Here is an 11,433-nt window from a genome sequence, read left to right as displayed (position 1 = left end):
CCTGGGTTTGAACTTGGACGAGACTTAGATATGATAAAATATAATTTATTCCTTGATAAAGGTGAACACAACAGATTATACAAATAACAGCAAAATATAGACACTTACTTAAAGATTATGACAAGAAAGCCATCAGGATTACAATCTGGGCCATTTCTTCCATAGTTCAGCTGACATCACAGCAAAACAGGCAAAGTTATGAAGCACATGCAGGACATGGAAACATGAAGCCTTTGCATGCAGGCATCAAGACATTACATGAGGACTAACCAAGGATATATAGGGAACAGCCGGTTATAAACCTTTTGTCCCTCTATCTGTAACATTAAGTACCTGTGATTGGCTTTCAATTATCTCCAGCCAATCTTTGCTGGGGGAACACATTTCAGTACATGCCCCCCTGCTAGCTGGCCCATGCGCAGTAGAACTCTGGTGTCTCCTTTCTGAGGCCCCACATGTGCAAATGGAATGCCAGCCCAGCTACCCCTCCTGATCTCAGACAAGACAACCTGTGTTGGACAGTGATAATTGGGACACTTAAAAACTGCTATGGTATGAGCCTCCTCCGCCCTTAAATCATCAGGGAGGGTGACAAGACCCTTTGAAGAATACTTAAATCCTAGACATTGGGGCGCCTCTGGGGGCCATCTGTTATCCTGGTATGCAAAGGAATTTCTCTTTGTCCATACCTTGGGACACAGTATTAAAGTACTATTAACCCTTGTGCTCCCGGATGGATTCTAGTGTGTGTGACGCAGACACTGAGGTTACAATGACACAGAGGAAACAGGGAAATACACATTTACAGATTATAACAGGGTTAAATCACATTTCTGGACCTCAGTCCAGTTAACCCCTTGTCTCCCTGGTGAGGTTAAAAGGTGGCAATTGGGGTTTAATCCCGGGCCAAATCCTCTCCATCGTCACACCTCCCCTGCTCAATGGGGCCATGGTGCCCCAGTCGACTCCCCCAGGCACTGGGGTACCACTGGCGCCCTTGACGCACTCAACACGTCCTGAGGGTTTGGCCTGGCAAAATTGTCCTCCGGCATTGTCCAGTACATTGTCCTGGTCACAGTGGATGGTAAAGTCCAGATCCTGCAAAGCCGGGCTCCACCGTGGCCGACGGGCATTCTCCTTTGCCTCCCTCTGCCCCCCACCCAGTGGCTTATGAGCCAAGCCCATGGTGAAAGGGCCCCTGTGCAGACCATGCTGCAAACTACCCAGAGACTGGCATGTCTCTGCACCAACAGGAGACCAGCTATCAAGCACAGACCGTCGCTTCCCTGTCAACTAAGTCTGGGAAAGGGTTATGTCACTATTCTGTAGGGACCCTACCTGCCCTGGCTCTGTGCCCACCCGTAGCTGCTCCGCTATACTCCTGACTCTCCTCCCTGGCTGCCTATCTACCCACAGCCCCTCCTTTGGGAACCCTGGGGAATCTGTCAGGGGGGTCACTCCTGGCCTGTCAGAGCAAGGGACTTTCTGCCTATCTAGCCCATCCCTCGCTTCTGCCAGCTGCCTGACACCCCACTGACCTCCTATCTTTCCCTGCTCCCCAGTGTCTCCGCCTAGCCTCCCCTAGGCCCAGCACCTCAGCCCCTGCTGATGACTCCTGCTGCTTACCTCCCTGCAGCCCACCTGCACTCCTCTCCTCCCTGGGCAATCCTAACCCAGACCCTGGAACTACCTGAGTGCACCTACATCCCTGACCTTGTCTCCCCCTTACCAGGGATGAGCTCAGGGGCACCTCTCCAGATGCAACCGCCTTAGCGCTTGGCTGGCAGGTATCCCTGGGGTGGCACAAGCCTGCCACGGCCCCGGATACCCCCAGCCCATAGCCAGGCTGCAACAGGGGGCTGCCGATCTGAGACACCCCCTGAGGCTCTGCCAGGGTAACGGGAAACTCTAGCTGCAATACCTGCTGCTTTCCCTCCCTGGCTACCACTAGCCCTCCTTCTCTCACTGAGATCTGAAGCTGGCTACCTACCTGCAGCCTCCCCTCACTCCGCTTCTCCCTAGCTAATCCTAGCCTGGGCCTTAGGGACACCTGAGTGAGGCCATCTCCCTGCCACTGTCTCCCATTACCGGGGATGAGCTCAGGGTTGCTGGTGCAGATGCACCCACCTTAGCTCCTGGCTGGCAGGTAATCTGGGGGTGGTCTAACTTTGCCACAACCCCTGGTACCTCCAGCTCATAGCAAGGCTGCAACAGTGGGGCTCTTAACTGAGAGTCCCTTTGCTGCTTCGCCCAGGTAATGGGGGAGTCTAGCTGCCCTACAAGCTGCCCTTCCTTCCCCTCCCCTGGTACCCCTATCTCCTGCCACCCCCCGGTCACCCCTATAGTGAAACAACAGGGTACAGTCATAGGGAAACATAAGTCAGAGTCAGTCTGCGACTTGGTCTGGCTTACCTTGCTGGTCCCCGCAGAGACCGCCGCCTTCGTTGGCCCCAATTGCAGGGGGACTGGAGCGGCCGCCGCCTGCCCCATCTGGGCTGGGCAGCACTGAGCCGCTGCCGCAACAGCGCTCGGGTTGGGTACAGGTACAACGGTGCAGGACAAGGGTCCCAGGTCTTTGTGGAGGAACTCAGCTCCATGCAAACTTGGTAAAATAACCCACTCCCGCAAACCCTGTCCCTCCCCCCAACTGAAACTGCCGCCGGCAGGATGCCGGAGTGGCGGCTTCTTCTTTGCCGCCGCCGCTGGTTCTCCGCCGGGATCAGGTGGATTGGCCGCTGCTCTCCGCCGCTGTTGCTGATGCAGCCCGTCCAGGTTCTCCAGGAGACGTCCCGAGGAGGGTTGTCGCCCCGGCTGGGCGGGAGCCATCAGAGGATGCCGCTAACTGGGTCATCTTTTCCGCAGCGCGTGAGCGTTGGCCCTGAGGGGCTTCTTCGCCCGACCGCGCACGGTCAGGGCACTGGGCATTATTGTGGCCCATTTGTTTGCAGTGCCGCAGCAGCTGCCGGTGCTTCTCTGCCACCGGTGGACTAACCCCAGCAAGGGGCAACGGAGTCCAGAGCGGAGTTGCTGGAGCGCCGGGCTCATTCCAGAGCTCCTCCGCCGCCGGTGGACTAACCCCAGCAAGGGGCAACGGAGTCCAGAGCGGAGTTGCTGGAGTGCCGGGCTCTGGGACGGGATAAGCGGGTCGGATCATTGCCAGCTTCAGCTGCTCAAGCTGCTCTGCCGGGGACATCTCTCCCTGTGCAAACATCAGGGCCAGCAATTCTGGGTAAAATGGACTGGCCACCGCAACGGCCAATACCTCTCCTGGTGCAAAACTTCCATGGTCTCCGAGAACACCCGCTCCCTCCACAAGTCTCTGCCGTCCCGGAGCTGGGTCCCTTCCCTGCTCTCCGGGCGGTTTGATGGTTACAGCAGCTGCAGCTGTGGATCTTTGCTCAGCCTGCCGGGTTTCATGCTCACCGATTGCTGTCTCTCTCTCAGTCTTGCTGGCTGCTGGTCCCCGCGCCGACTTGATGCACTCCTCCGGTCTCGGTGCCCGTGCGCAGTAGAACTCTGGGGTCTCCTTTCTGAGGCCCCACATAGGCAAATGGAATGCCAGCCCAGCTACCCCTCCTGATTTCGGACAAGACAACCTGTGTTGGACAGTGATAAGTGGGACACTTAAAAACCGCTCTGGTATGAGCCTCCTCCGCCCTTAAATCATCAGGGAGGGTGACAAGACCCTTTGAACAATACTTAAATCCTAGACATTGGGGCGCCTGTGGGGCCCCTCTGCTATCCTGGTATGCAAAGGAATTTCTCTGAGTCTTTGCCCATACCTGGGGTCACAGTATTAAAGGACTATTAACCCTTGTGCTCCCGGATGGATTCTAGTGTGTGTATGATGCAGACAGAGAGGTTACAATGACACAGGGGAAACAGGGAAATACACATTTACAGGTTATAACAGGGTTAAATCACATTTCTGGACCTCAGTACAATTAACCCCTTGTCTCCCTGGTGAGGTTAAAAGGTGGCCAATTGGGGTTTAACCCCTTTAATCCCGGGCCAAATCCTCTCCATCGTCACACGCAATACTTGCCATTACTTCTTACCATGGCATTCCTATCTGTGGCGACTCGGGAGATTCCTTCCTCTCCCATCTCCCGTTAGCCTTTCTGCCCCTTCTCACTCTCACCGTCTACCTCTCTCCCCTTGCCGCAGCGCGTTCCACGCAGGTCTCGCGTATCCACGCGTTCCCACAGTCCCTGCCGTAATCCTCCCCGCTCCCTCTCCCCCGTGGTAGCTCCTTTACCTTCCCCTGTGGTGCCTTCGGTCCCGTTGCCTCCTCCGCCTGTGGTGCCCGCAGCACGGCGTTCCACGCTCCTGGTGACGCGTCCGGTGCGCGCACCCCCTCAGCCCATGGGGGACGTGCGTGCATGCTCTCTGCCCTTGCTGGCCATCGCACGGGCACAGGTCTCGCTCGCGTTTCCCTCTGCTTGGCTCCATCCCCCTCCTGCTGCCTTTCCCTGCTCCGTGCGGGCCGCGCCTGTGTTACAGTCTGTGCGCGCGCATCCCCAGCTTACAGGGGCCGCGCACACAGACTCTCCTTATCAGGATTTCCCTGTCTCCGCCTCCCAAGCTGTTCAGGCCATTCCCATGACTACCCCTTCTGTCTCCTCTTCTCTCCCTGACCTATATGGAAACTCTACAACTTGTTAACACTCCGCTATCCACTATCTCCCAGCAATTAACTAATGTGGTCCCTCGAGAAAGCCCTTCGCCTTCTACGCCACCTGTGGCTACTCCCTACACCAACCCTGGGCCATGGATGCCCTCACCAAATCGCTATGATGGGAACCCCCTCAACTGCCGCGGTTTCTTAAACCAATGTGAGGTACAGTTTGAGATGTCTCCCTCCCTGTTTCCTACTGGCCGTGTTAAGATTGCATATATTTACGCCCTACTCACTGGAGATGCCCTGGCCTGGTCCTCTTCTATGGGAACGTGGTAACGAAATAACGCAAGATTATATTTTATTCAGACGTGAATTCCAACTTGATAACACGTGCACGGCACAAGACAGCTGCCTTCTCCCTCTTCCATGTTTCCCAGGGTCGAAATTCAGCTGCCAAATACGCCATTGCGTTCCGTACGCTGGCTGCCGAAGTCCAATGGAATGATGAGGCGCTCGCAGCGGCATACTGGCACGGACTCTCAGGTACGTTGAAAGAGGATCTGGCCACTCACGCCCGGCCTATGTCCCTGGAGGAACTTATCACCCTGAGCGTACACATGGATCAGCGCATGCAAGAGCGACGGCACGAGAGGCACTGTTCCCATTCTTCTTCCTCTGTTATGTCTCACAGGTCAGTCGCTACTCCTCTCCTGGCTCTGGAGTCCTCGGAACCTATGCAGGTTGGCAGTCAACAACTCCAGGCAGCCGAGAGATCACGGCGGCGCCAGAACCGGCTGTGTTTCTACTGTGCTTCCTCGGAACATCGTCTCCAAAATTGTCCCTTGAAGCCGGGAAACGGGCACACTGTAAGGAATCCGCTCCTCGGTTTAATGTTTGCCATACCTTGCAGACCTGTGCAGTCCCGGAACACTTCCCCTGATATTTACTGCAGCCTGGATTCACTCACCAAAGCAATACTGCCACACGCCCCTTCTGCCATTGGTTCTCTGACCTTTAAGTGTTGCTTTCCCACAATGCTCCCTGCCGAGCATAGTCCTTCCTGGATGTCTCTGTGTTCTGCCATAAGCCTTGTCTTGTCTGTCTCCTTGGTTCCTGAGACCGGCTGCTAGTGTCACGCAGCGGTCTGTTCCTGTGCTGAAGCGGAGTACTCTCCTTGTTGTCTTCAGCTCCCTGATTCCTGTGACCGGCTGCTAGTCTCATGCAGCGGTCAGTTCCTGTTTCCTGTGCTGAAGCTGAGTACTCTCCTTGTTACTTCAGCTCCTTGTTTCCTGTGACCGGCTGCTATATTCATGCAGCGGTCTGTTCCTGGTTTCCTGCACTGAAGCGGAGGTTTCCCTGTGTATCTTCACCTTCCTGGTTCCTGGGGCCTACTCTTTCCCTAATCTAGAGAGGCCGTGTCCTGGTTCCTGCGCTGAAACGGAGGATTCCCCAGCCCGCTCAGAACTCTTGCGCTGAAGCACTGGTTTACCAGTGCAGCTAGGCGGTGTGCTACTCTGGTCTGTCTACCACCTCCTGAGATCAGTACCATGGGCCATGGTCGCCGCACGCGCAGAGGCCACTCCCGCGCTCCTAAGCTGAAGCGGGGCTCTCCTGACTACCTGTTGCCGAACTCCTGCTTGAACAACGTTTACCCTGATGTCTCCAGTCCTGACCCTGGCGTGTCCACCGACGATGCTGTCTTCTCCTATCCTGATCCTGCTACGTACGACTACGAACTGCGCAATCCGGATCAGCCTGCGCGGTCTAAGGTCGGTGATTTTACAACCCCACCTCAGCCACGCGGTCCGACCCAGGTTTGTGGCGAGCACAGTCGTGACACACACCCAGTAAAGGTAGAGGGGCTTCTACTGGGTACTGTCTCTCCTAACCCCTCTCCTTCCAAAACTTTCCCAAAGAAGCTGATGCTACCAGCCACACTGGAGGGTCCCAACCTTGTCGTAAAGGTCGAAACGTTCATAGATTCCAGATCGGGCGGTAATTTCCTGGACCAGCAGTTTGCAGAGGAGAATCAAATGCCCATGGTCAGAAGGAAGAGCCCAGTTGGCCTTGAGGCCATCGACGGACGACCACTCCAGCCGACTTTCATCATCTGGGAGTCTATTCCTCTTACCTTGACCCTGGCTGATGGTCACAAGGAGGTAATTGTCTTTGACGTTTTTCAGTCTCCTTCAGTACAAATTATATTAGGATTGCCTTGGCTTCAACTCCACAATCCATGCATTGATTGGTTTGGTACCGTGCCCATCCAGTGGCCCTCTTCCGCAGATACTACGCCAGCGGATCCTCCTGTGGTTGTGCTTGCTGGTTTGGACTCCGTACTTACCGACCGTTCGCCCTTGCCTGCCGTGTACCATGAGTGAAAAAATGTGATTGTAACGGCACTTACTTATAACAATGTCCTAAAAAAGTGAAATATGTATAACAATGTGTTTAAAAGCAAATGACAGAAATAATATCTACAACTTCAATTGCAATGTGAACTGTGATCTATTAGTTAATTATGTGATAAATCCACCACCCAGTGTAAAAGGTACTAATAGAAAAGCAACTCAAAACCCTTATAAAGACTGTTCTCTTAGTACCATGAGTACCTGGACGTGTTCAACAAGGTACAAGCAGATGTCCTTCCTCCTCATCACCCGTACGATTGCCTGGTTGACCTCATCCCCGGGACTGTCCTGCCGAAGTCAAAGTCCTACCCACTCTCCATCCCGGAGACCGAGGCCATGACTACTTATGCAGGGTTTTTTTTTGTGAAGAAGGATGGATCTCTAAGGCCTTGCATAGACTTCCGCGGACTCAATTAGATCACTGTGAAAAACAGGTATCCGCTTCCGCTCATTTCTGAACTGTTTGATCGTCTCCAAGGGGCCTCTATTTTTTCAAAACTTGACTTAAGGGGTGCCTATAATCTCATTCGCATAAGGGAGGGAGACGAGTTTAAAACAGCATTTAACACACGTTCTGGACACTATGAATACCTTGTTATGCCCTTTGGGCTGTGTAATGCCCCGGCCGTCTTTCAGGAATTTATGAACGACATCTTCTGTGACGTTTTGGGTACCTTTGCCATTGTCTATCTGGACGACATCCTTATTTTTTCTAAAAATATTGAGGAACACATTCAGCATACCAAACTTGTGCTCTCCAGGCTACGTTCTAACCGTCTTTACGCCAAGATGGAAAAGTGTTTGTTTCACCAGGCTTCCACAGCCTTCCTAGGCTATATCATCTCCAGCCAAGGTTTCTCCATGGACCCAGAGAAGCTGAAGGCGGTTCTCGATTGGCCACTCCCTAATTCGCTCAAAGCTGTGCAACGTTTTCTTGGCTTCGCTAATTATTACAGGAAGTTTATCAAAAAAAATTCTTCCATTGCTGAAAATGTGCCCTCGTATTCTCTGACGTCTTAGCGTGAGAATACACCTGCTGCCGACTCGAGATGACTTCAACCTCCGGAGGATTTAGCCCACTCTTAAAGCACTGATGATCTGGGAAAACAAAATGGCGGACGAGCTCGGGAGAAGACAGTAATCGAGTCAGACAAGCTTTGTCAAAAACTGTTCTCTCGTTTATTAAAGGGTTTACAGACAGTTTATATAGCAAACTTGAGCATAGAAAAAACACACATATGAGAACATACTTCCCCTTTTAATTCACAGTCTGTCTATCTCAGCAGAATGACAGTTAGACAGCATAGACAGTTTATGGTCTGGGAAGGGGCCTTAATACCGAACTTGGAGACCGTTAAAGGAAATGTCAGTATGTTGTGTAATACATTCTTGTGTAACTTATGCTCAATATGGCTGGGAACAAGTTCCTGTTTTCTATAGGGCAAAATAAGTCTGAACAAATACGGTTCAGCTAGCGATAAGTGGGTGAGAGGTCATTTTCTCAAATCTGCCTGGAAGGCATAATTACATATGGCATATAGCATGTGGTTAGTTTCTGAGACTTAAATGTTAGTACAGAATGGTTATAGAAAAATGGTTATCTAGCAATCAAAATGGAGTCCCCCCTTATATGCACATTTTCAATCCCCCCTTTTGTCATGACAAATGACAATTAACCTCTAGGATATGGGGGTCTCGTATTGGATTTGAATATTATCATAATCCATCAGAGGTATCTGAACTCTAGTGGCAGTAGGTCCAGAGTCATGTACAGTATCATATTTGGGAAACTGTGAATGGGGGCATTAACGTTCAGTGATGCATATGTGTGATCAACTGACTTACCAAAAGGCATAATCATTTTACATAAAGATAAACACATTAATTTGCAACATGAAATAATAACAACTAATACTACAAATATGCAAACGATAATTATCAGTCCCATAACAATTCTCTTTCCCTCATTTTGTCGTGGGTCCATAACCTAACAACTACTATATTGTTTTTGATATTGTTGATATACTTTGTCGTACTGAAGTAGTGGTGCAGGTTTTGGGGGTCCGAAGAAAATAAAAAAAAATATATATATATATATATATGGCCACAGGAGTTCTTGTTTGTAGAGAGATATATATTGGTGTGGCTGGTATGATATCTTTTCTGTTTACCAGGTTGACTATTACTACAAAAACTATTACCAATTTCTAAATTACTATTCACATTGCTCTTCTGTAACTACTAGCACATTATGGCGGCTAAAATTTGTGAAAATTGGTGGGGGCTAATTTCTACCGGGAGCGATTGCACAAATATCCATCTTGCACGCATCTTTCATACTGCATTTATTCAGAATGGCAAAACAGAAAAATGGCTGCTATGGTAAAAAATGGCTGACTTATGATCCTTTCCTTGTGGCTGACACACGCCTCTGGGTGACCTCCCACTTTCCTCATAGCCTCATATCCAATCTTCTTAGTCCCCTCTTATTCTTTAGAGACAGTCTATTTAAAGAACAGTTAACCATTGCATAGTCCTGCTGGACCAGGAGATTGTCCAATTGTGCCTTGTCATTCTTTTTCGGCCATTATATCGGCACAGTTGATTTCTTCTCGGTCTCTTCTTCTGGGGGACTGCTGACATCACTGAAAAGAGGCATAGCATCGGTGGGGGTACAACGCACTTCTGGATCAAAGTTTACTGCATATGACACATACATAGAGAGTGATGAGTAGGACAGACACACACACAAAAGCATCCAATAGCTTCGCTTCCAGAGAACTAATCCAACCACCAAGTCACAACAAATCCCATCCGTCATCTCTACCTTTAAACACTGGACTATTTTCCCCAAATAACATGACCTGTTCTAGTTGTAGGGTAATATTCTATCTGTCCTCCTATCACAGAGTCAATAACTTCCCTAGGGCAAACTCGTATTTCTACACCCTTCGTAACCAATTTCTTATAGATGGTTCTACAAATGTCTTATTTCATATTGTCTTTTTCTCAAGGGGTTAAATATAACACTTATTTTCCCTGGGGTGCAACCTATTGAATATAGATAGTATATTGGGTTATATTATACATAAAATATGGACTTTGTTTACTAGGATTCCATTGTGTGACAAAAGGTGTGCATATATGCTATACACAAATCAATAAAAACAAAATAACAATTACTAAACAAAATATACCTGTTCCTACACTATCGTCTTTGTGTGCACATTATTTACACAAACCTAATAGACTATACATTTATAATTAAAATAACAAAACCTGTAAAGAAAAAAGATTATTAAAAAGTTCAAAGTTCATATGTTGAGGCCTGGAATTTTGGCTGTGTCTCTAGGCTTTTCCACTTTGGATACGGTGCAGATTGAAGCAACTGTGGGTGGTGCTGGGATAAGTTTCATATGCGTAACGTGGATCCAAAAAGAGACCTCTGCCATTTTATTTGCTGTAATGGTGATGAGTAGTACTTTTAATAGTAGTAGTAGCGCCTTTTCATCTGGGATGAAGAACGTTCTTGCGTAGGAAATGCTTGACCATTAACCCATCTCTCGTAGGTGCACTTTCAACTTTGACATGTGCCTAGAGAGACTCAAAAATATATTAGTTGCATACAATACTTACTAATTGTTTTTACTAAACAGTCACTGTGGTCTTGACTTTGCTACAATCTAAATTCATTCAAATTGGTGCCTCAGCTATTGCCAAACCAAAAGAAAAAAATGACTAAAATAATTCTGTATAGAACTCCAAACTAATTACTTGTAATATAATTTCTTTGAAAAGTGCCGAGCACACTGCCAACCTTAAAAGGCACTCAGTATTATTCTTAAAAATAAATAAATAATAATTTCAGATTTCGTTCATCCCGGGCACTAACCCATCTAACTTCTGGGCATAGACAGCTATATGATAAACAGCAATAATACCCCTCCTTCGTTCACATAATTTTATATATGAACAATATTACAGAAAGGATAACAGCATTCAAAACATAACTAACTATTGTTGCTTGATCTGTAGCTAAACTAACTTGAATCCTTTGGGTATAAAATTTGCATTAAAAACCCTGAAAACACTACTGAATATAAATATAATCAGCTATTGTCTTCTGACAGAAACACCCTGTAATATAAGAAATTATAGACACAGATTTAAAAACTTTTTTTTTTTTTTTTTCCGGATTGGAACAAGCTTGAAATAACTTTCTGGGCATCCTGCCAAAACCTTGGAACAAAACAGATAAGAAAAAAAACTGTTAATTACATTGCAATATAATTTGGGACATCTTAAAAATGCAGCTCCTTACACGGCCTGATTACAGAATAAAATGTGACACACAAAAGAAACAAAAATAATACAACAAAAATTATCAAGACAAGGCAATGC

Source organism: Ascaphus truei (assembly GCF_040206685.1).
Source record: "Ascaphus truei isolate aAscTru1 chromosome 2 unlocalized genomic scaffold, aAscTru1.hap1 SUPER_2_unloc_4, whole genome shotgun sequence".
Classification (NCBI taxonomy): domain Eukaryota; kingdom Metazoa; phylum Chordata; class Amphibia; order Anura; family Ascaphidae; genus Ascaphus; species Ascaphus truei.
This window is presented reverse-complemented; position numbering follows the sequence as displayed.